General features: G+C 44.3%; 1 protein-coding gene across 1 annotated transcript in view; it reads right to left on the bottom strand.

Moving 5' to 3' along the window:
• The window catches only part of ASB3 (ankyrin repeat and SOCS box containing 3), a 192,647-nt gene that overhangs the window by 141,480 nt on the left and 26,339 nt on the right, over positions 1–24,828 (bottom strand). The gene's annotated exons all lie outside the window — the stretch shown is intronic.

Raw genomic sequence — 24,828 nt, 5'->3', positions numbered from 1 at the left:
ACCAGGACATCCATATGGAAGAGATGCATTAGACAAGACATCAACTAATGGGAGTGGGGACACAGAGTTCCCAGGCCCTCTCGGTGTGCTGCTCTCCCATTACCTCCCATGCTCCAGAACTCAGAAGTTTTCATACAGCTTGGTCTCCAGACTGCCTTTCCCAGAGGTCCATGGATGGAGCTGAAAGTTCCAACCTTCCAATCACTTGGTCTTTCTGATGAGCAGTCCCATCCTAAGTACCATTAGCAAAAACAATAGTGTGAGCCAAAGGGGAATATTATGAGTAACAAAAAGCACTCCCATCACTCAGGAGATTCCTAGGGTTTTAGGAGCTCTGTGTCACGAATCTGGGATGAGGACCAACTATATTTCTTACTATGCCACACAACCGTGTGAGCCTACATGTATCAGTGAACCTCTTGAGCCTCATTCCCTCTTGTAGAAACAATTTTACAAGGTGGTTGTATCAGTATTAATTTTACTGTGCATAAAAAAAGTCTAGCCCTACACTTGATACCAGGTTCCTAATGAGTATTAACTTACTTTCTAATATTCCTCTTTATTAACTAGATAAAACCTAAAGTCATTAAAAATAATTTCCTTAATGAATTACAGGATCATATTTATAATATCAGTGAATTAAAACATAATTACCTTCACATTTAAACCTTATGTTATAGGAGGGGAGGGAGTTAGAATTATGAAAAGTTAGTGCCAAGAGATACTTTGAGAATATTTAGATCACATTCTCCTTGAAAAGGAAAAAGATATATCTGTAAAAACTATTGTGTCATGGATGGCTCTTAAAAATAGAAGTCATTATTTCAAAATAGAAAGATTTTAAAAGTGAGCCTTCCATCTTGGCTAACATAGTTCTGAGCTTCTCTCAGAGCTGGGGGCAAGTCCAGGTATCCTCATACCCCTTGTAAATCAGTAGTCAATGAAATTTCATTTGATTGCACAATTATTAGCTGCTTCCTCCATTATGTGGTCATTCTTCCAGATAAACAGGCTGAATTCCTACTAGGGTGGAGAAATGGCTCATCTACAATATAAGTAAATACACTTTCTAAGATTTATTTATTTGTAAGAATTACACAGAAGGAGACGCAAAGAGAGAGGTCTTTCATCCACAGGTTCACCCCTCAATTGGCCGCAGTGGCAGGTGCCTTGCCAATCCAAAGCCAGGAGCCAGGAGCTTCCTCCAGGTCTCCTGCGTGGTGCAGGGACCCAAGGACTTGAGCCATCTTCTACTGCTTTCCCAGGCCAGAGAGCTGGATCGGAAGTGGAGCAGCCGGGACTCGAATTGGCGCCTAAATGGGATGCTGGCGCTGCAGGCGGTGGCTTTACCCACTGTACCACAGCACCGGCCCCCCTAAATGCACTTTGAGGAGTCTTTATCCAAGTGAAGACTATTGAAAGTGGGTGCTATCCCCACCTACTAAATAAAAATTTTCAGGATGGAGTGTAAGGACCTGCATTTTGAATAAACTTACCAAGTGATTTCTCTTTGTTTTAAAATACATTCTCCAATGACTGAAAATCACTGACTTCACTTTCGACAGTTTCACATATACTAACTTTCCTGTCCTCAGATTGGGGTTTCAGGAAAACAACTAGTTGCTCACCTTTACAAAGTTGTGACAGAGACTCCGTTTCTCTACTTTGAGCTTCACCTGCTTTTCTTTGAGACACCACCAGGTGGAGCTAATAGTCCAACCATAGTCTGTATTCTTGGTTAAAGGGATGTTGGCAACAAATCGCATCAAAACAATTGTGTGCTCCCCAGTGAACTATCCTTTTAAATCAATCTGATTCACAAAGGACTGACCTGGTTTCTGACAATGCGTAAAATGCCTGGCACACAATGAGGCCACAGTATTGACTCAGTAGCTCCAAAGATCCAGCACAAAAGGTCTTAAACAAAGACCAAAATCAAGACTTGAATTTTGAAATACTAGGATTTGTAGTCAACATCACACGGTGATAAATACCAGCCAACTAAATCTAATTTCAGACTCTGTTCCTAGTGTTGGATGATTTTACTTACCAGTACTTACTCTATTTGAATACAGAAATAGAACCATCATATGCACTGATGTTATATCAAAATGAGCTATTGAGGTGAAAGTTCTTGAGTTATGTTGCCAAGGCTTAGGAGAAAATCCATTTCTCGATTCTTTTTCACTTGTTTAGCAGCGGTGGTAGGGTGCTTTTTTTTTTTTTTTTTTTCCCACAGGCAGAGTGGACAGTGAGAGAGAGAGACAGAGAGAAAGGTCTTCCTTTGCCGTTGGTTCACCCTCCAATGGCCGCAGCGGCCGGCGCACTGTGGCCGGCGCACTGCGCTGATCCGGTGGCAGGAGCCAGGAGCCAGGTGCTTTTCCTGGTCTCCCATGGGGTGCAGGGCCCAAGCACCTGGGCCATCCTCCACTGCACTCCCTGGCCACAGCAGAGAGCTGGCCTGGAAGAGGGGCAACTGGGACAGAATCCGGCGCCCCGACCAGGACTAGAACCTGGTGTGCCGGCGCCACTAGGCGGAGGATTAGCCTAGTGAGTTGCTGCGCCGGCCGGTAGGGTGCTTTATCTCATGTCAATAAACTAAAAAATGGGCAAAATGATCCTGTGGATTGTGAGAGGAAAATATTAGAAATTCTACTAATTAATCTCTTACAGCAGAATTAAGCCTCATTAATATTTCATCTTGGACTGATGCACATAGCCTTTCAGAAATCATAAATTTTCATGTCATAAACACAAACATCCTGACAGAAGAGTGGGCATCAGCCATCTACACAGCAGAGGTGACGGGGATACCCCCCTAATTCTTTACCTTCACCATTTTACCATACTGCAAATTATCTAAATGAATGCACCTATTACCTTTCAGAAAATGTAACTGCCCCTTTGAGTACTGGCATCAAGAACATACACTATTAATGGTAGAAAGCCCATCAGAATTATGGCATAGAGATTAAAAGGTTTCTTTCACAAGCCATGGCTTCAATCACTGAAGTCTTGGTATCTTCCAACACTTCTCCATTAGAAATAAGAGGAGGCAAGCTCTGTGGCACAGTAGGTTACGCCCCCACCTGCGGCACTGGCAGCCCCTATGTGCACCGGTTCGTGTAGTGTCCCAGCTGCTCCTTTTCCAGTCCAGCTCTCTACTATGGCCTGGGAAAGCAGTAGAGGATGGCGCAAGTGCTTGGAATCCTGCACCTGGGTGGGGGACCCAGAGGAAGCCCTTGGCTCCTGGCTTTGGATCAGCCCAGCTCCAGCCATTGCAGCCATTTGGGGAGTGAACCAGCGGATGGGAGACCTCTCTCTTTCTCTCTTCTGTAACTCTTCCTCTCAAATAAATAAGTAAATCTAAAAAGAAGAAGAAGAAGAAGAAGAGGAAGAAGAGGAAGAAGAAGAGGAAGAGGAGGAAGAGGAGGAAGAGGAGGAGGAGGAAGAAGAAACAATAGTTTACTGATGCTTTTTAATAGTGATTGGGAAGAAGGAACACGTTTTCCTCACTAGCAATCAGAAGAATCTAGTTTGAAGACTAGCAGAATTTTACTCATTAAAAATTAAACAAAATAAAAACAGTCCTGACAATCTCAGAACATAAAAATGGAAAGGAGAGATCAAAATTATTAATAAATGGCATATAGGGCTTTAAACTATTTTGCATCCACAGCTACTTGTACATTTCTAAGCATTATAGTATTTTTTACATTTGAAACAAACAATATTCACCAAAAGTAAGTAAATTAAGTAGAACTTCTAGAAGCGGTAAACATCTCAACCACAGAAAACATTTGTGATGATGCAAAATAGTACTGGAGCTGGCTCTGTGGCATAGTAGGTTAAGCCTGCGCCCGCAGCACTGGAATCCCATATGGGCACTGGTTCCAGTCCCTGCTGCTCTTCCTCAGATCTTCCTCTCTGCTATGGCCTGGGCAAGCAGTAGAGGGTGGCCCAAATCCTTGGGCCCCTGCATCCACGTGGGAGACCCAGAAGAAGCTCCTGGCTCCTGGTTTTGAAGCCGCTAAGTTCCGGTCGTTGTGGCCATTTGGGGAGTGAACCAGCAGATGGAAGACCTTTCTCTTTCTCTCTCTCTTTCTTATCTGTAACTCTACCTCTCAAATAAATAAATAAAATCTTAAAAATATAGTACTAGACATCTCACATCTAGTCATACATACACTGTCTTAAATTTTTCAAATCTGTTTTGCTAACAGGCTATCCCAGAATTGCCTTCTGTTATGTCTCAATAGAATAAATTATGTTTTGCCTTGAATTTAAGAGAAAAATATAACATTTTCCTAAGACACATAGTTTTTATTAATGCACAATATTAAAATCAAACTTCCTAAAAAGACTAGCAATTTAGTGTTTGAAAACCAAATAGGGGCTGGCGCCATGGCGTGTAGGTTAATCCTCCACCTGCGGTGTCAGTATCCCATACGGGTGCCGGCTTCTAGTCCCGGCTGCTCCTCTTCCGATCCAGCTCTCTGTTGTGGCCTGGGAAGGCAGTAGAAGATGGCTCAAGTCCTTTGGCCCCTGCACCCACATGGAAGACCAGGAAGAAGCTCCTGGCTCCTGGCTCTCAATCAGCACAGCTCCAGCCGTTGCAGCCATTTGGGGAGTGAACCAATGGAAGAAAGACCTTTCTGTCTCTTCCTCTCACTGTCTGTAACTCTACCTCTCAAATAAATAAATAAAATCTTTAAAAAAAGAAAGAAAAGAAAACCAATATGTGGAATCTACTCTCTAAAATCATTCAGTAATGTAAGCAAAAAGTGAATTTTGTCCAGTTCTAGCAGCTTCACATCTGTGCCCTCAGTAAAATAGTTTGCAATTAGTTTTTAGTGTTCCAAATGACAAAAAATTTTTGCTCACTTAAGTATTCTGTCAAAATTCTAAATATTGCCTTATGAATTTGTTTTTTATGTATTTATTTAGGTGTGAGGCAGAGTTAGAGGGGCAGAGGCCATCAGAGACAGAGGTCTTCCATCCACTGGTTCACTCCCCAGATAGCCTCAACGGCCAAAGCTGGGCCAATCCAAAGCCAGAAGCCAGGAGCCAGGCGCTTCTTCAGGTCTCCCATGAAGGTTCAGGGATCCAAGGATTTGGGCCATTGTGGGGAGCAACCGGACTAGACTGAGTTACTGGAATTAAGACTTATTCTATGCATCTGCTCTCCCATAATATGGCGCTGGGAGAGAAGTAAACAGCTTCCGCACAGCTGCCTCCAGTTCAACTAATAAACTGTAGGACTTGCTATTGATTGGAGGAGAGCAGCGTACTCGGCGTGTGGGCAGCCGAGTTAGGATTGGCGGAGGAGGACTATAAAGGAGGAGAGAGACGGCATGCACCAGGAACATCTATGGGGAACATCTAAGGGAACCCGTGCAGCCCCCGAGAAAGCCGGCCGGCGGTGTGCCGCTCCCCTGCGGAAGTGGGGAATGTGGCCAGGGGGAACTGCCCTTCCACGGAGGTGGAAGGGATAGTAGCCAACCCGGGAAGAACCAGCAGCAAACCCGGGGAGGGCCGAGCAGACGAAAGAACAGCGCAGGGTCCTGTGTCGTTCCCCCACGAAGACGGGGAGCGACATAATGGTGCCGTGACTCGGATAGGAAACCTAGGACGGATAGCAAACTTAGGAGGGAAGAAACGGGAAGAACTGGGAAAATACCGGAGAGAGAGATTAGCAAACAGCCTAGGGAAAAGCCGGACGAAAAGGGTGCCGGAAGAAGCTATTGAAAGCCTAGGCATAGACTCGGATACGGACTACGGGGGGAAGCTGGGAGAAATCTCTAAGGTCGAAAGCGAAAGTGAAAGCTAGAGCAAACAGACTCGGATACGGACTGTGGGGAGAGGCCAGGAGAAATGAGGGAGGAATATTGTTGGAGGAAAGCTTGGGGAAACATACCGGGTAGAGAAAAATGTTAGGGAAATTGAAGCCGCGGGGGGCAGGCCAAGGCGGACACGAAAGCCACTTTGGGATTCTCAAGTTAGCCCAGGAATAGGGGGCGAAAAGTTGAAACCAGAAGCTGAAACGTAAGCCAGATTGGGATCCGTCTGATTAGCCCGGGGAGCAAAGGACGGGAAGCCAAACCGTGGGGCGGAGACGTATGCTGGGTTGAATTCGCCAGGCTAGCCCGGGGAACTTAGATTGAATGCTAGTGGCGGACACGTAAGCTACGCTGTGTTACTCGCGGAAGCCGCCGCGTCAGAGAGAGCACGGGGCATGAGTAGATAGGGAACGGGGCTGGCGTAGGCCGTGGTGCAGACGCGAAGGGCGTGGAAAGCGGAGCCGCGCAGATTAGAGAGGCACTGGCTGAAGCGGCGCAGAGCCGGGAAGCTGCAGGGATAAGAGAAATAGAAGTTTAGAAGCAAAGTGAGAGAAATAGGAATGCTGGAAGATAGAAGTAAAATGGGAGAAATAGGAATGCCCGGAGATAGAGAAATAGAGAAATAGAAAGGCCTCCCTACAACACTGCAATGTGAGAGCTTGGATTCGGTCTGCCTGATTAAGTGAGGCGATGAGCACGATGAGCACCTGCGGCGGCTAGCAGCTTATGCGCCGCAGGTCACCGAAGACAGGCACGAATTAACATCAGTAAGGCCTCCCCACAAAAAGGCAATGAGAAGGCTTGGATTCGGTTTGCCTGATAGGGCTTGTAAGCCCCTGCAGGCTCGACCAGAGCATGCGCTGCAGGGCACCGAACACAGGCACGCATCAGCGCCTAAAAACCTCCTCACAACATGGCGAAGAGAGGACCCGGATTCGGTTTGCCTGATTGATAGGACTTGTAAGAGCCTGTGGCAACTCTAGCAAGTAGAGCAGAGTGTGTGCCGCGGGACACCGAAGACAGGCGCGTATCAACGCCAAAAAATAAAAAGAAAGGGGGATCTGTGGGGAGCAACCGGACTAGACTGAGTTACTGGAATTAAGACTTATTCTATGCATCTGCTCTCCCACAATATGGCGCTGGGAGAGAAGTAAACAGCTTCCGCACAGCTGCCTCCAGTTCAACCAATAAACTGTAGGACTTGCTCCTGATTGGAGAGCAGCGTACTCGGCGTGTGGGCAGCCGAGTTAGGATTGGCGGAGGAGGACTATAAAGGAGGAGAGAGACGGCATGCACCAGGAACATCTATGGGGAACATCTAGCTGAAGGAACACCTGTGCAGCCCCCGAGAAGAGCCGGCCGGCGGTGTGCCGCTCCCCTGCGGAAGTGGGGAATGTGGCCAGGGGGAACTGCCCTTCCACGGAGGTGGAAGGGATAGTAGCCAACCCGGGAAGAACCAGCAGCAAACCCGGGGAGGGCTGAGCAGACAGAAAGAACAGTGCAGGGTCCTGTGTCGTTCCTCCACGAAGAGGGGGAGCGACAGGCCATCTTCTACTTCTTTCCCCCACCATAGCAAAGAGCTGGATCGGAAGTGGAGCAGCCAGGACCCAAACTGGCAGACATATGGGATGCTGGCACTGCAGGTGGTGGCTTTACCTGCTGAGCCACAGTGCTGGCCCTGCCTTATGAATCGGAAAGTATTCACAGTCAGAGAAACTAGAAGTTGATTTTTTCTAGGATTAGTTTATACTTACTAACATTATTAAGCTATGTTGATATAAATAATTTATTGGAAAACCTTCCATTAACCACCTCCAAAAAAGAGTTGCAACCCTAGAAAGTCACTATCTTTAGTAATTACTACTTGAATTTCAGATAATAGGCTGTTTTTATAGCAACAAAATGACGGTTGTTATTATTGAACATTTATTAAGTACTGAGGTAGGTTTACTATCTTTAACTTGCAGATAAGGAAAATGAGTTTCAGAGTTCAACTAAATAGAGGTCGTTGAGCCAAAATTTGAAACAATTCAGATTCAAGTCCACGTATAAGTCATATGCTACAGTGCTTGGATTTGCAGAAATGATTTCTGTCTCAAGAACCACAATGTTGTCATCCCCACCTGCAAGAATGCTCAGAAGGGCTTGGAAAATTAAGGAAATTATTAATCTTGTCCTGGAAATGTCTGACACTAACTTTTTTCTATACACTAATTTTCTCTGTACTACTTAGTTTTTCATTACTACAACAAAATACCTGACAAGCTACTTTGGAAGAAAAGAGGTTTACTTTGGCTCATATCTATAGCTTCACAGTCTAGGATCAGGTGGCCCCATTGCTTTGGCCTCTGCTAAGGATGGTGTATGGCAATGGCAGTGTGTCTGTGGAGCAAAGATTGCATGGTGAGCCAGCTCAGGCCTTTATAACCAGCCCTCTCATGAGAACCAACTTGTGAGGACGCCCACAGGCCTACCTACTCAACACCACGATTGGATTAACTTTCTGCTCTCTTAATACCATTAACTCATGACTTTGGGGACTGAACTTTTACCACTCAGGCCTTTGGGAAACATTTAACATCCAAACTAATAGCTAGGCAGACTCCACTACAGCATCACAGCACACACTCACTTTTCCTAAGCTAACGCGATTTACAAATCTGGCAAATGAAACTTCATTAATAAAATTAAAATATCAGATTGAGAATTCTGGCTTCACTAAATGCCATCAAACCCTCCCTCCTTTGACAATCCTCTGGTGATTGTAAATTATACAAGTATAGTGCAATTTATCTGGATCTAAATTGGGTTCATAATTTTAGTGATAAAATTATATTGGGGCCGGTGCCATGGCTCACTTGGTTAATCCTCCACCTGCGGCACCGGCATCCCATATGGGCACTGGCTTCTAGTCCTGGTTGTTCCTCTTCCAGTCCAGCTCTCTGCTGTGGCCAGGGAAGGCAGTGGAGGATGGCCCAAGTGCTTGGGCCCTGCACCCACACGGGAGACCAGGAAGAAGCACCTGGCTCCTGGCTTCGGATCAGCGTAGCTCCGGCCATAGTGAGGAGTGAACCAACGGAAGGAAGACCTTCTCTCTGTCTCTCTCTCTGTCTATAACTCTACCTGTCAAATAAAAAAATTATAATTCCTTCATCTTTTTATTTATGTTTTTCTGCTTGGAGTAAAGACTACATCTAATTTGTTTCTCTTCATGAGATAGTACTTGGTTAAGTCCAGCTCCACTCACTTACCAGGAAGCACACAGGAGAAAAAAAACAAAACAAAACAAAACACAACAACACAAGATTCAGGAAAAGGAATTGGTTCAAATCAGTTGGATCCAACCAAATGTCCAGATTAAGCATTACCTGACCTCCAGTCTCATACACTCATTATAATGTAAAAAATCACTCCTCCTAACACCATGACAATTTACAATTTGTTAACAATATAGGAATAAGACAAGCAGGAGACAGATCAGGAACTCAACAGCCAGAACAGAGTATTGAGAGAGAAACCTGACAGAGACTCGCTACCAGCAAGGGTAGAGTGCAGTTCTCATACAGACTAAGTCCTTATATAGTCAGTTATTTCCCAGCTGGTTCTGGGTGGGTGCGCACTAGGTGAAGTTAAGCTGGCTTGTCCAGGAGAGTGGCTGCACCGTTTGCTGCCTAAGAGGCAATATGGCTCTAAGAAGGTGGTACTCATGCTCCTGACCCATCACAATTTCCATAGCAACCTTCAGAGGGATCCGATCCTTGAAAGAGGAAAATGAGGTGGATCCCTAATTCCTGAAAGTCACTGCCCCTTTCCCAGGGAAAAAAAAAAAAGAATATTCTGGGGCTGGCACTGCAGCCTGCAGTGCCAGTATCTTATGTGGGCACTGGTTCCAGTCCTGGCTGCTCCACTTCCAATCCAGCTCCCTGATAATGCACCTGGGAAAACAGCAGAAGATGGCCCAAGTCCCTGGGCCCCTGCACCCACGTAGGAGTCCCAGAAGAAGCTCCTGGCTCCTGGCTTCGGTCTGGCACAGACCTGGCCATTGCAGCCGTTTGAGGAGTGAACCGCAGATGGAAGATCTCTTTCTGCATCTCTCCTTCTCTCTCTCTCTGTAATTCTATCTTTCAAATAAATAAATAAATCTTTAAACAACAACAACAACAAAAGCAGTTACTTTAAACAAGAAGAATATTATGCCTCGGCGCCAGCATGTGGCTTAGTAGGTTAAGCAGCGCCTGTGCAGGGTGTCCTGGCTGCTCCACTTCCCATCCATCTTCCTGCTAACGTGCCTGAGAAAGCAGCAGAATACAACCCAGGTGTTTGGAACCCTGCCACCAACATGGGAGGACCAACCCTGAGAATTGTAGTCATTTGGGGAGTGAACCAGAAGATGGAAGGTTTTTTATTCCTCCCTCCCTCCTCTCTTTCTATAACTCTGCCTTTCAAATACATAAAACATCTTTAAAAAAAAAAAAAGGGTGAGGGCCAACACTGTGGCACAGAGGGTTAAAGCCCTGGCCTGCAGCACTGATCCCATGTGGGCGCCAGTTCCAGTCCTGGCTGCTCCACGTTCCAATCCAGCTTCCTGCTAATGTGCCTGGGAAAGCATCAGAGGATGGCCCAAGTCCTTGGACCCCTGAATCCACGTGGAAGACCCTGAAGAAGCTCCTGTCCACTATCATTCAGACCTTGAATAAAACTGACACTCATCATATACCTAATGAGTTTTTTGAGAAAAAAAATTTTCTTTCCAGTTACGGTGGATGGGAGAGAAAAACTAGAATTTCTTTTCATCAATTTGTTCTGTCTATATTCATTTTCACTAAGATTCCACACCAGATCATTTAATTGTTTGCCATTCTACACCACTTTCTCATGGATGAATATGTTGCTTCTCTTCCCTAAAGGGAGTACAGTGTGTTTCATTCTTGTGTTGTGTTTCCTCCATCTATGAATAGAAAACATCCCAATTCTGAGGACCTCTCAGAACAACAAAAACAAATGGCAGGACTGGTGCTGTGGCTTAGCAGGTAAAGCCAATGCCTGCAGTGCTGTCATCCCATATGGGCACTTCGAATCCTGGCTGCTCCTCTTCCAATCCAGCTCTCTGCTATGGCTGGGAAAGCAGTAGCAGATGGCCCAAGTGCTTGAGCCCCTGCACCTGCATGGGAGACTCTGAAGAAGCTCCTGGCTTCAGTTTGGCTCAGCTCCGGCAGTTGTGGTCATCTGGGGAGTGAACAAGTGAATGGAAGACCTCTCTCTCTTCTTTTCTCACTCTCTCTCTCTGCCTCTTACTCTCTGTAACTCTGCCTTTCAAATAAAGAAATAAATCTGGCCGGTGCTGTGGGATAGTGGGTAAAGCCACTACCTGCAGTGCCGGTATCCCATATGGGTATTGGTTTGAGTCCCAGCTGCTCCACTCCCAATCCAGCTCTCTGCTATGGCCTGAGAAAGCAGTGGAAGATGACCCAAGTCCTTGGGCCCCTGCAACCACACAGGAGACTCGGAGGAGTCTCCGGCCATTGCGGCCAATTGGGAAGTGAACCAGCGGATGGAAGACCTTTCTCTTTCTCTGCCTCTCTTTCTCTCTGTAACTCTTTCAAATAAATAAATAAATCTTAGAAAGAGAGAGAGAGAGAGAGAGAGAGAAAGAAAGAAAAAGAAAGAAAGAAAGAAAGAAGAGAAAAGAAAAGAAAAGAAAAGAAAAGAAAAGAAAAGAAAAGAAAAGAAAAGAAAAGAAAAGAAAAGAAAAGAAAAAGAAGTCTTCAAAACAAACAAAAAACAAGTGGCTTCCTTTATGGTTCCTCTGTGAAGAGTAGAGTTCCCAGTCTCATCTTCCCTTAGAATAATATCAATAAGTTTTTCAATTTCTCTGACATTCACTGTTGTTAAAAATCAAACAAGTGACCAAGATTTCATGAGCTCTCCCTACTGAAAGGTATTCTGAAGCATTCACACATCAGGAGAGCTGTCCTGGTCCACTGGCCCCAGAAGACAAGCAGAAAGCCCTCTTTGTGAACTGCTGAGCACTGGAAGCCCCATCCAGCATGTGAACAGGCTACATTTTGCAAAACATCAGGCACTGCATGAAAATCAAGGTTCCCGCATTGAGAGAACTGAAATATTTCCCACCCACCAGCATGCTACTGGCAGCTGATGGTCAGGAAAACAGCAAAGGGCTAAGTTTCCCACAAATGAAATTCAAAGAAACAAACTAACGTTATCCTGGCACCACTTAAGTGTATTTATGAAAAAGCAGAACGTCTGTTTCTTGGAATGGCAGAGAAGAGAAAATGTGCTAGCTTGCCCACTAGCAATGACGCGATATTTTTACTTTGGGAAAGTTAATCTCAAAGGCAATGGGCCTAAAAAGACTGCCTTTTAATCCTACTCTTGTAGAAAGTAAAAGTTCATTAAATCTTCTGCCTTGAGTCAAATCGTCTTACTTTATTTAAAGTAATTGGTATTCCTCCTCCTCTCCCTCCAAGAACCAGTTACTTCTTTTCTGCTCCAATCCCTTTGTGGTTTCTGAAAAGTTTAGTTTTGTCCTTGGTGACTCTGGGCAGCCTAACGAGCCAAGGAATTCCAGAGAGAACGGATGCAGCTGGTCTGCCAACTCCTGGGCAGCAGGGTTCTCTCCCCTTGGGAAAAGACACCCTCGGAGACAGACAATGGTCTCTAGGAACCGAGTGAACAGTTGGGAACAGGATCTTGTAGTTCTCCTAAAGCAAGATGCAGACCCCCTTTCATGAGAGCCCTGCTGATAATCATCCTGGCGAAACAGAGAGGGATAGAAAAACTAACAAATGGGCACACGGTAAGCCAGGCAGATGGAGATGTGGGCTGATGTCATTTCCAGACTTCATCATTCGTTCATTATGTAATTCATTTACTCAACAGTTTTCACTGAAATCCCACTATACCAAGGATTGAGAGGTACTAGGGATACCGGGCTGCACAAAACAAGCCAAGTCTTTTCTCTATTAGAGCTTTATTCTAGTGGGGAGACAGCCAGTAAGGGATTACAGGTAACTGCTGTAAACTGAACCCTGTCCCCCTCAAATTCACACATTGAAGTACTGATTCTCAGTATCTGGGGGTCGGATTGTGGCGTAGAGGGTAAGGCTGCTGCCTGCAGTGCCAGCATTCCATATGGGCACCAGTTCTAGTCCCAGTTGCTCCTCTTCTGATCCAGCTCTCTGCTATGGCCTGGGAAAGCAGTGGAAGATGGCCCAAGTGCTTGGGCCCCTGCACCCACGTGGGAGGCCCAGAATAAGCTCCTGGCTCCTGGCTTCGGATTGGCACAGCTCCAGCCGTAGCAGCCATTTGGGGACTGAACCAGCAGATGGAAGACCCCTCTGTTTGTCTCTCCCTCTCACTGTCAGTAACTCTATCTGTTAAATAAATAAAATCAAATCTCTCAAAAAAATACTCCAGATGAGAGATGGTTGGGGTATGGGCTACAGGAGTAGGGAGAGAAGAGGTGAGGAACAGTTAGATTCACAATATATTTTCCAGATAATTCAAGATTTGGCAGTAGATTGGGTACTGTATGTACAAGAAAGAAGAGTTAAGACCGCCAAATTAAGCTGAATAACAGGTTTATCATGGAGCCATTTACTGAGATGATAAAATAGCAGGAGAAGCAAGTTTTGGGAGGGCAAGGTTTGAGTCCAGAGTTCAATCCTGCACCTGTCAAACTGTGAAATGTCTATTAGATATCCAAATGGAGGTAGGAAATAGGCCACAGGACAGACCAGAAGGGACGTGAGGGAAGAGGTCAGGACTAGAGATAAAAATGAGCATCATTAGCATTTTAAAAATTGTCTTTGTTTATATTCATTTTATTTGAAAGGCAGAGAAACAGAGAGACAGATGCCTACAAGAGCCAGGGTTGGGCCAGGTTGAAGCCAGGAGTCTAGAACTCTATCTGGGTCTCCCATGTGAGTGGTAGGGACCTAAGGATCTGAGCCATCATCTGCTGTCTTCCAGTGTACACATTAATAGGCAGCTGGATGGGAAGCAGAGCAGCTAGGACTCAAACCAGACATTCCAATATGGGATGCAGGTGTCCCAAGCAGCGACGTAATTGTGCACCAAACATCCTCCTTTCATGAGCATTTAAATAGTATTGAAACTCAGAAAACTAAGTATCATCATAAATACTGCCAGCACTTGCTTCTCAATTTACCAATTCATCTTTAGGGATGAAGGAAGGGGGTGGGAAATAATTTTCCTATCTTTCTGTTCCATTTCTTGCTTTTCTGCCTCATCAAGACAACCCCCATCTACCTTCCAATCATCATTATCTTCACCATTCTTGGAAGTGAATTCAGTTCTCCTGCCCCTCATCACATTTGGGCTTGCGTGGTTGAACAGGTGCACCCGAGAGCACATTCTCTAGCTATCTGTCGAGGCAGTGTCTCCCAGTAGTGGAGCTTGGCTGCCTTGCCTATGCTTATAAGCTCAGTTTGTTTATGCCTGGCTTCTCTAAAACCTTGGTACCGGGTGCAGGTGAGCCTTTTCCCAGGAACCTGCCTGCCTCTCTCCTCATCATTCTACAGGGTCTGGTGTCTTCAGTGACTCTTGGCTTCTGCTACAGTTTGAATAGGATTTGTTTCTCCAAAATCACACAGAAGTTTAATTCCCAAAGTTTTATGTTATTAAGTGGTTTGAAATCCAATCTATGATATTATCAGATGTTGTCAAAAACAAGTCAGATATGGAGAGAAACCTGAGCCTGCAGCACCCATATAATCTATGCTGCCTTTCTCAAGTGATTGGATTGTAACACGATGTTAGGGTGGGGCTTCCATGATTGAATCCTGGAGGTTTTATAATGAGGTGGACAGATGGTCATGCGCTGTCGCTTGCCTGTGATTGTCCGCGCTGCCTCAGGACTCTGCAGCAGGAAAGCTATCAGCAGAGGAGGTCCCTAGACCTTGTACCTCCAGAACCATGAGCCAAAATAAACCTGATTTTTTTTTAAATGAATTTAATCAAACAGCCTCAGGTATTTAAGTTAACAAAAAGCTGTCTAACACATCTTTCAACTGCAGCAGGAATGCCATGAGGTTTCTTTTAAGGGGACATAGGCATGTTTCATTTATGGAAAAGAGAAACAACTGCTCTTAGTGAATAGGAGAGAAAAAGTGTGCTTAAGAAAATCAAAAATCCCACTACAGTGTCCCAACATATATTGCTACTCAACTGTGAATGAAAAGAGTGGCCTTGAAAGAGGAGACTCCACAATCTGGCCTGGTGAAATGATGGAAAATCATCCTATCTCCATTCAGATCTGGGAGCTCTCAGATGGCACACCCACTAAGATCCACTACTGGTGGCCTTCAGAGGTGAGCACCATGGAGTCAGAGGACCAGTTTACAGGTGTTCACTTCTCAGTTCCTAAAACTGAGCTGTTTCAGAAGGCTACTGTGTCTTTCTCTGCAAGACCTCATGCTGTTTTTCTCTTTGACCCGTTCTATTATTGCCTTCTTTCCACATTAGAAAAGAACTCCTACCTTGAATCTTACCAGGGAGCACTGCTCCTTGATTTACAGAGTTGCTAACCAAGGAATTGTTCCGAACATTCTTTTCAAAGAAGCGTCTGTATGGTTTGGATATAGCTGAATTATTTAGTCGTGTCCCCAGAACGGCCCATTGTGATTAAAGGCTGGGTCCCTAGCATGGTGCTTTTGGGAGGCGGCAAAGTCTTTTGGGGGTGGCACCTGCTGAGAGGCCTTATGTTACTGCGCTTGTGAGCAGTCTTGTGCCTTTCCTTTGATAGTTCTCACAAGAGGGTAGTCGTTAGTTAGTCCCTGCCGCCAACCCCTGCTGCACCTGGGTTGAGATGTAATCACTCTCCTGTTCTTACACACGTTCCTGCCTTTGCCTTCCACCACTCACCACACATGACTCAGCCACCGATTGGCCACCAAGTATGTGCTATGCCATTTGAATTTTTCAACATTCGAAACACCACTAGAATTAGACTGAAACTGCTTGTTACTATGGAACAACTTAGCTACCATTGTTAGAAACATGAGAGTATTTCAAAAAGTTTGTGAAAAAAACTGAATTTAAAGATAAGTTTAATTTGGTGAAGAAATTTTTTAAATCACTGCAGTTTTTTCATAATATGCTTTTTCCCATGGACTTTTTGAACATACCACCACCACCATACATACCAAGACTTCTGTATTGGACTAATACTCAAAGTCCTAGCAAGGGCAATTAAGCAAAATAATTATAAATAAAAGTCACAAAATCTGAAAGGAAGACATTAAATTATCTCTGAAGAGAACATGATTTTACACATATACTGAATTAATAAGTTAATTGAGTAAAGTCACAAGATAGAAAATCAACATACAAAAACCAGTAGTCTCTATACTAGGAACAAACCATTGAAAAAAACTAAATCAAAACTACTGCATGTATAATAGCTACCAAAAAATAAAGTACTTAGGAATAAATTTAGCCAAAGAAGTGAAATTTTTTATCTGAAACCTATAAATTACTAATGAAAACCCTGAAGAAGACACAAATAAATAGAAAGATATTCTATGTTCATGGATTGATATAAATAATGTTATTTTTTATTTTTTGAAGATTTGTTTATTTATTTGAAAGGCAAAGTTACAGAGAGGTAGAGGCAGTCAGAAAGAGAGAGAGAGAGAGAGAGAGAGAGAGACTGACTTCCATCCACTGGTTCACGCTTCAAATGGCCACAATGGCTGGTGTTGTACCAATCTGAAGCCAGGAGCCAGGAGCTTCTGGGTCTCCCACATGGATGCAAGGGCCCAAGGACTTGGGCCATCTTCTACTGCTTTCCTAGACCATAGCAGAGAGCTGGGATCAGAAGTGGAATAGCCGGGGCCGGCGCTGTGGTGTATTTCACTTCATATTCAAAAATCAATGAAAATGGATTAAAGACTTACATGTAAGACCTGAAACCATAAAACTACTAAAAGAAAACACAGGGGGAAAGTTCCATGATATTAGTTTTCATGATAATTATTTTATATGACCATAAAACCACAGCAACAAAAGCAGAAATAGACAAATACAATTATAGTACACTACAAAACTGTACATCAAAGAGAACAACAGAGGAGACAACTTACAGAATTGGAGAAGATATTTACAAACCATACATCTGATAAGAAGTTAACACCTAAAGTATATAAAGAATTTAAACAGCTACACATCAAGAAAAAATTAACCTGATTAAAAATGGGCAGGAACTGGCATTGTGGCACAGTGGATTAAGCCATCACTTGCGACGCAGGCATCCCACATCAGAGTGCCAGTTCAGGACCTGGTTGCTCCAATTTTGATCCCTATTAATATATGCAGGAGAAAGCAAATGATGGATGGTTCAAGTATCTGAGTTCCTGCAATGCACATGGGAGACCCAGATGGAGTTCCTGGCTCCTGATCACAGCCTGGTCCAGCAATGACTGATTTGGCCATTTTTGGGAGTGAACCAAGAAATGGAAGACTGAGTGCTCTTACACTCATATTCTCTCTTTCTCTCTCTCTCTCTCTCTCTCTCTCTCTGTGTGTGTGTGTATACGTGTTTCTATGTGTCTGTCTTTCAAATATAAAATTTTTTCAAATGGATAAAGGACCTATACAGACATTTATCTAAAGCAGATATACAAAAGGCCAACAGATACATGAAAAAATACTTAACATCTCTAATTAGCATGGAACATAAATTAAAACCACAATGAGATACCACCTCACACCTATTTGAATAGCTGTTATCAAAAAGACCAAAGATACATGTTAGTGAGTATGTGGAGAAAGGTAAACCTTGGTATACTGCTGGTGGGCATGCAAGTCAGTACAGTCATTGTGGAAAACAGTATGGAAGCTTCTAAAATATTAAAAACAGTAGTACCATATAACTCAGCAATCTCAGTTCTGGGTATACGTCCAGTGGTACTGGAACCAGCATGTCAAAGAGGTATCTGCAATCCCATGTTCATTTCAGCACTATTCATAGTAGTCAAAATAAGGAATCAAACAAAGTGTTCATGAGCAGATGAATGGATAAAGTCGTTCTATATACATGACTGAATACTAACCAATCATTAAGAAGAAGGAAATCCTGTAATTTGTGACAACATAAACTGGAAGATATAATGCTAATTGAGGTAAGCCAAGCACAGGAAGACAATTATCACATCATCTCACTTATATGTGAAATCTAAAAAAAAAAATCAATTCATAGAAGCAGAGATAAAATGTGGTTACCAGGGGTTGGAGGAGTGGGGGAAATGAGGGATGTTGGATAAAAACCACAAAATTTCAGTTAGAAGGACTAAGTTCAAGAGATCCATTGTTGAGAGGGGCAGAGACAGTTTGAATAAAAGGTACCAAAATAGCTGGATAGCAGGACTTAGTTCTAGTGTTCTGTAGCACAGAAGGATAGCCACAGTCTACAACAATTCATCATGTATGTCAAAATAGCTAGAAGAGAAGAGTTTGAAGGTTCCCAACACAAAGAAATGATAAATGTTAGAGGAGATGGTAATGCCAATTCCTGTGATTTGATCATTACGTTTTGCACACAGCACTGTATTATGCTATACCCCATAAATATGTGCCAAATTGGGGTCAGTATTGTAGAGCAGTGGGTTGAGCTGCTACCTGCAATGCCAGCATCTCATATGGGCACCGGTTCGAGTCCCAGCTGCTCCACTTCCAATTCAGCTCTTGGTTATGGCCTGGGAAAGCAGTGGAAGATGGCCCAAGTCCTTGGGCCCTTGCACTCACATGGGAGACCCTGAAGAAGCTCTTAGCTCTTGGCTTCAGCCTGGCACAGCCCTGGTTGTTGTGGTCACTTGGGGAGTAGATGGAAGGTATCTCTCTTTCTCTAAAGGAAAAACAAGTGCCAAATTGACAAATATTGTATAAATTTAATTTTTAAAAGATTACGGGGAAGGGTTTGACAAGTTTGATTTTTAATATTTTTTTTTTAATTTGGGGCTGGTGCTGTGGTGCAGCAGGTTAATGCCCTGGCCTGAAGTGCTGGCATCCCATATGGGCACCAGTTCAAGACCTGGCCACTCTACTTCCAATTCAGTTCTCTGCTGTGGCCTGGGAAAACAGTAGAAGATGGCCCAGGTGCTTGTGCCCCTGCACCCATGTGGGAGACCCGGAGGATGCTCCTGGTTCCTGGCTTCAGATTGGTGCAGCTCCAGCCGTTGAGGCCAATTGGGGAGTGAACCAGCGGATGGAAGACCTCATGCTCTCTCTCTCTGACTCTCTTCTCTCTATGTAACTCTTTCAAATAAATAAAAAAATAAAAAATAAAATTTTAATTTGAAAGGTAAAAAAGCCAGAGAGATCTCTGATCCACTTGTTGACTCTCCAAAAACCTGCCACAGCCAAGGCTGGGCCATGCTTAAACAGGAGCAGGAACACAAGTACTTGAGCCATCATTTGCTGCCTCCCAAGGTGCACATTAGCAGGAGCTAAATAAAATAGAGGCGATCAGGACTCCAACTCAGGCACTCTGATACCAGATAGAGGCATTGCAACTACCAGTTAACTGCTGTACTAAATGCCCACCCACAAAAATTTCTTAAAAGAGGATCACTGTTTTTTATACAACATAATGGCTATGGTTAACAACAATGTACTGTATAGTTTAAAATTGTTAAAAGAGTAGTTTTTTTTTTTATTTTTTTTTTTGACAGGCAGAGTGGACAGAGAGAGAGAGAGACAGAGAGAAAGGTCTTCCTTTTGCCGTTGGTTCACCCTCCAATGGCCGCCACGGCCGGCGCACCGCAGCCGGCGCACCACGCTGATCCGAAGGCAGGAGCCAGGTGCTTCTCCTGGTCTCCCATAGGGTGCAGGGCCCAAGCACTTGGGCCATCCTCCACTGCACTCCCGGGCCACAGCAGAGAGCTGGCCTGGAAGAGGGGCAACCGGGACAGAATCCGGCGCCCCGACCGGGACTAGAACCCGGTGTGCTGGCGCCGCAAGGCGGAGGATTAGCCTAGTGAGCCGTGACGCCGGCCAAAACAGTAGTTTTTAAGTGTACTCACTACAAAGGATAAATATGTGAAGTAATATATGCTAATTAGCTTAATTTAGCCATTCCACAGGGCATATAAATATGAAAACATCATGTTACATACTGTAAATATATAAAATTTTATTTGTCAATTAAAAACCAAATTTAAAACAAAAACTAGTAGGTTGGAGGCAAGCTACTATACTTCTATACTTATATATAGAAAACAGAAAAACTGAAAATTAAGGAGATAAGTATAAATTTAAAAAGTTCAGGGCTGGCCGGCGCCGCGGCTCACTAGGCTAATCCTCCGCCTAGCGGCGCCGGCACACCGGGTTCTAGTCCCGGTCGGGGCGCCGGATTCTGTCCCGGTTGCCCCTCTTCCAGGCCAGCTCTTCTGCTGTGGCCAGGGAGTGCAGTGGAGGATGGCCCAGGTGCTTGGGCCCTGCACCCCATGGGAGACCAGGAAAAGCACCTGGCTCCTGGCTCCTGCCATCGGATCAGCGCGGTGCGCCGGCCGCAGCGCGCCGGCCGCGGCGGCCATTGGAGGGTGAACCAACAGCAAAGGATTTCTCTCTGTCTCTCTCTCTCTCACTGTCCACTCTGCCTGTTTAAAAAAAAAAAAAAAAAAAAAGTTCAGGGCTGACATTGTGTAACAGTGGGTTAAGCCACCACCAATGATGCTGAGATCCTATAAGGGTGCCGGTTCAAGTCCCAGCTGTTCTACTTCCAATCCAGCTCTCTGCTAATGCATCTGGGAAAGCAGCAGGAGATGGCCGAACTCCTTGGGCTCCTGCATCCACCTGGGAACTCCAGAAGAAGCTCCTGGCTCCTGGCTTTGGCTTAGCACAGCCCCAGCCATTATAGCTATTTGGGGAGTGATAAAGCAGATGGGCGATATCTCTCTCTGTCTGTCTCTCCCTCTCTCTGTCTCTCCTTCTCTCTGTCTCTTCTTCTCCCCCACCCTGTTAACTTTACTTTTCAAATGATCTTTTTAAAAAATTAAAATTTAAAAAGTTAGAAAAATAGGGAGTTGGTGCTGTGTTGCAGCTGGTTGGGCCACAGCCTGAGGCACCAGTAACTCATGTGGGTACCAGTTAACACCCAGCTGCTCCACTTCCTACCTGGCTCCCTACTGGTGCACCTGAGAGAGGATGGCCCAGTTCCTTGTGCCCCGATCGCCTGCATGGGACACCTGAAGGAAGCTCCTGGCTCCTGGCTTCAGCCTAGTCCAGCCCTGACAATCGAGGCCATTTGGGGAGCAAATCATTTAATGGAAGAAATCTCTCTTGCTCTCTTTCTCTCTCCCTTTCTTTGTCTCTCTGCCTTTCAAATAAATAAAATTAATTTAGAAAAATAAAAATAGAATGAATTCAAAGTAGAACAAAGCAAATAATTTAACTAGGAGTGAATGAAAGGAAGTAAATATTTTAAGGTGATCAAAAAAGCAGAGAGTTGGCTCTTTGGAAAGATTTATAAACTTGTTGATATTTGGTGAAATGGACCTACAAGAGTAAAAGAATATATAATAAAGGGAATTAAAAAGGTGATGTAACTCATATGCTACAAAAAATAAAGGCAATATAGAGTATTTTGAATAACTTCTTCAAAAAATTTGAAATATGTAAAATGTGAAAAACTCTTAGAAACATATAATCAGTGATATAATATCACATTATATTTTATATAGTAGTTATAACATGACATGAATGAACTTAAGGTGAAATAGAAAACCCAGGCCGGTGCCGCGGCTCACTAGGCTAATCCTCCGCCTTGCGGTGCCGGCATACCGGGTTCTAGTCCCGGTCGGGGTGCCGGATTCTGTCCCGGTTGCCCCTCTTCCAGGCCAGCTCTCTGCTGTGGCCAGGGAGTGCAGTGGAGGATGGCCCAAGTGCTTGGGCCCTGCACCCCATGGGAGACCAGGAGAAGCACGTGGCTCCTGCCATCGGATCAGCGTGGTGCACCGGCCGCAGCGCGCCGGCCGCGGCAGCCATTGGAGGGTGAACCAACGGCAAAGGAAGACCTTTCTCTCTGTCTCTCTCTCTCACTGTCCACTCTGCCTGTTAAAAAAAAAAAGAAATAGAAAACCTGGATAAATCATAAAATCATCACAGGAACGGAATTAATAAACATTTTTACAAAGCAAACAGCAGCATAGATTATTTTACAGGAAAGCTCCATCAAACATTCAAGGACAAAGTAATTCCAATCTTCCTCATATCACTCCAGAAACAGGAAAAGAAATAACACTGCTTACACACTTTCTGAAACTAGAATAACCAGACAGGAGATTACAAGAATGGGAAAATGCAGGGTCACCGCATGCACACAGATGAAAAGTCAGAATATTAGCAACTGATCTGCAATGTTTAAAAAAGATGAAACTTTGTAAGCAACTTGGGTTTATCCTAGAAAACCAATTAATATTAGAAAGTCAGTTACCGGGGCTGGCACCGTACCGCAGTGGGTTTAGTGGCTCCTGGTAGCTTTGGCATCCCATATGGGCGCCGATTTGAGTCTAGGCTGCTCTAATTCTGATCCAGCTCCCTGCTAATGCACCTGGGAAGCCAACAGAAGATGGCTCAAGTGCTTGGGCCCTTGTCACTGATGTGGGAGACTTGGATGAAGCTCCTGGCTTTGGCCTGGCCCTGCCTTGGTCATTGTGGTCATTTGGGGAGTGAACCAGTAGAAGGAATTTCTCTCCCCACCCACCCCCGCCCTTTCTCTGTAACTCTGCCTTTCAAATATATAAAATCTTTAAAAAGAAAAGAAAATCAATTATTTCGTGTATGTCACCATATTAAAAGAATAAATGAGAAAAATCACATGATCTTCTCAATAGATTCAGTAAAAACTATTCAGTAAAATTTAACCACCTTCCACAATAAAAAAAATTCTTAACAAACTATGACAAAATTTCTTTAACTTGGTAAAGGGCATTTATTAAAAATCCAGAACAATCACTGTCCAAGATGACGGAAAATTTCAAGTCAACAACCAGAATGGATGCCTACTAACAATTTTGTTTCAATATTGTACTGAATCTAGCCAGCCACATAAGACAAGAGAGGCTGTAAAACTTTAGAAGAAACAAAACCAGATATTTGCAGATGACATTGTTATTTACACAGTAACTCAGAATATGTTTTAGATAAATTATTAGAAGTGAGAGAGGATGGGGCAGGCATTGTGGCATAGTGGGTAAAGACATCACCTGTGATGCCAGCATCCCATATGTGCATTGCTTGTGTCCCAGATGCTTCATTTCCTATCCAGCTCACTGCATGGCCCAAATACTGGTGTTCCTGCCACCTACATGGAGGCCTGGATGAAGCTCCTAGCTTCAGTCTTAGGCCTCGCCCAGCAACAGCCATTGCAATAATCTGGGAAGTGAATCAGTAAATGAAAGACTCTTCTCTGTCTCTCCCTCTCTCTCTGTAACTCTGACTTTCAAAAATAATTTTTTTTTGACAGGCAGAGTTAGACAGTGAGAGAGAGAAACAGAAAAGTCTTCCGTTGGTTCACCCCCTAAATGGCCGTCACAGCTGGCGCTGCGCCGATATCCAAAGCCAGGAGCCAGGTGCTTCCTCCTGGTCTCCCATGTGGGTGCAGGGACCAAGGACCTGGGCCATCCTCCACTGCCTTCCCGGGCCACAGCAGAGAGCTGGACTGGAAGAGGAGCAACCGGGACAGAACCCTGGGGTGCCAGCACCACAGGCAGAGGATTAGCTTAGTGAGCCATGGCGCCAGCAAAAAATAAATCTTTAAAAGAAGAAATAAGTTTAGCCAAATAGGTAGATATAAAATTGACTTACATAAATTACTGCATTTCTAGCAACAAAGAGAAATAACTACAATGATTATAGAAATAATTACAATAGCAAATATATAAGCAGAATACTTAGAAGTGTATCTATCAGGGCCAGCATTGTGGCATAGTGTGTAAAGCAGCCACCTGCAATGCCAGCATCCCATATGGGCACCAGTTAGTGTCCCAGCTGCTCCACTTCTGATCCAACTCCCTGCTCATTGCCTGGAAAAGGCAGCAGAGGATGGCCCAAGTGTTTGGGCCCATGCACCCATGTGGGAGACATGGAAGAAGCTCCTGGATCCTGGTTCCAGTCTGGCCCAGCCCCAGTTGTTGCAGCCATCTGAGGAGTGAACCAGCAGATGCAAGATTTCTCTGTCTTTCCCTCTCTCTTTGTAACTCTTTCAAATAAATAAATATTAAAAGAGAGAGAAGTATATCTATCAAAGGAGGTATAAAAAGGAGGGACCAGCATTATAGCATAGCAGGTAAAGCCACCACCTACAACGCCAGTACCCCATATGGGCGCCAGTTCGTTTCCCAGCTGCTCCACTGCTAAAGCACCTGGGAAAGCAGTGGAAGATGGACCAAGTCATTGGGCACTTGCACCCATGTGAGAGACCCGGATGAAGCTCCTAGGTTCAGCCTGGCCCACCTCCAGCTGTTGTGGCCATCTGGGGAATGAACCAGATCTTTCTCTCTTTGTCTCTCCTACTTTCTCTGTAACTGCCTTTCAGACAAATAAATAAATCTTTTAAAGAAAACCCTTGTATTATAAAACTGTACCAAAAGATATTTAAGAATTCTTAAATATAAAAAATAATAAAAATAAAAAAGAATCCTTAAATATAAAAATGTTTATATTGGCAGACTTGATTTTTGTAAAAATGTCAGTTCTGAAATTGACCAACAGATTCAATGCAGTTCACATCCAAAACCCAACATGGTAATGGAGGATTTTTTTTACATCTTTATATAGAGAGAGGGAGGAGCAAAGGGTTATTAACATTCAGGAAAGTTTTAAAGAATATAGGAGAGGGGCCAGCACTGTGGCATAGCAAGTAAGGCCACCATCTGCAACACCAGTATCCCATATGGGCACCGGTTCAAGTCCCAGCTGCTCCACTTCCAATCTGGCTCTCTGCTAT

The sequence above is a fragment of the Oryctolagus cuniculus genome, chromosome 2 (assembly GCF_051225735.1).
Source record: "Oryctolagus cuniculus isolate XC-2025 breed Fujian yellow rabbit chromosome 2, ASM5122573v1, whole genome shotgun sequence".
NCBI classification, from domain to species: Eukaryota; Metazoa; Chordata; class Mammalia; order Lagomorpha; family Leporidae; genus Oryctolagus; species Oryctolagus cuniculus.
The sequence above is the reverse complement of the archived record's forward strand: the minus strand, read 5'-3'. Positions and strand labels throughout refer to the sequence as shown.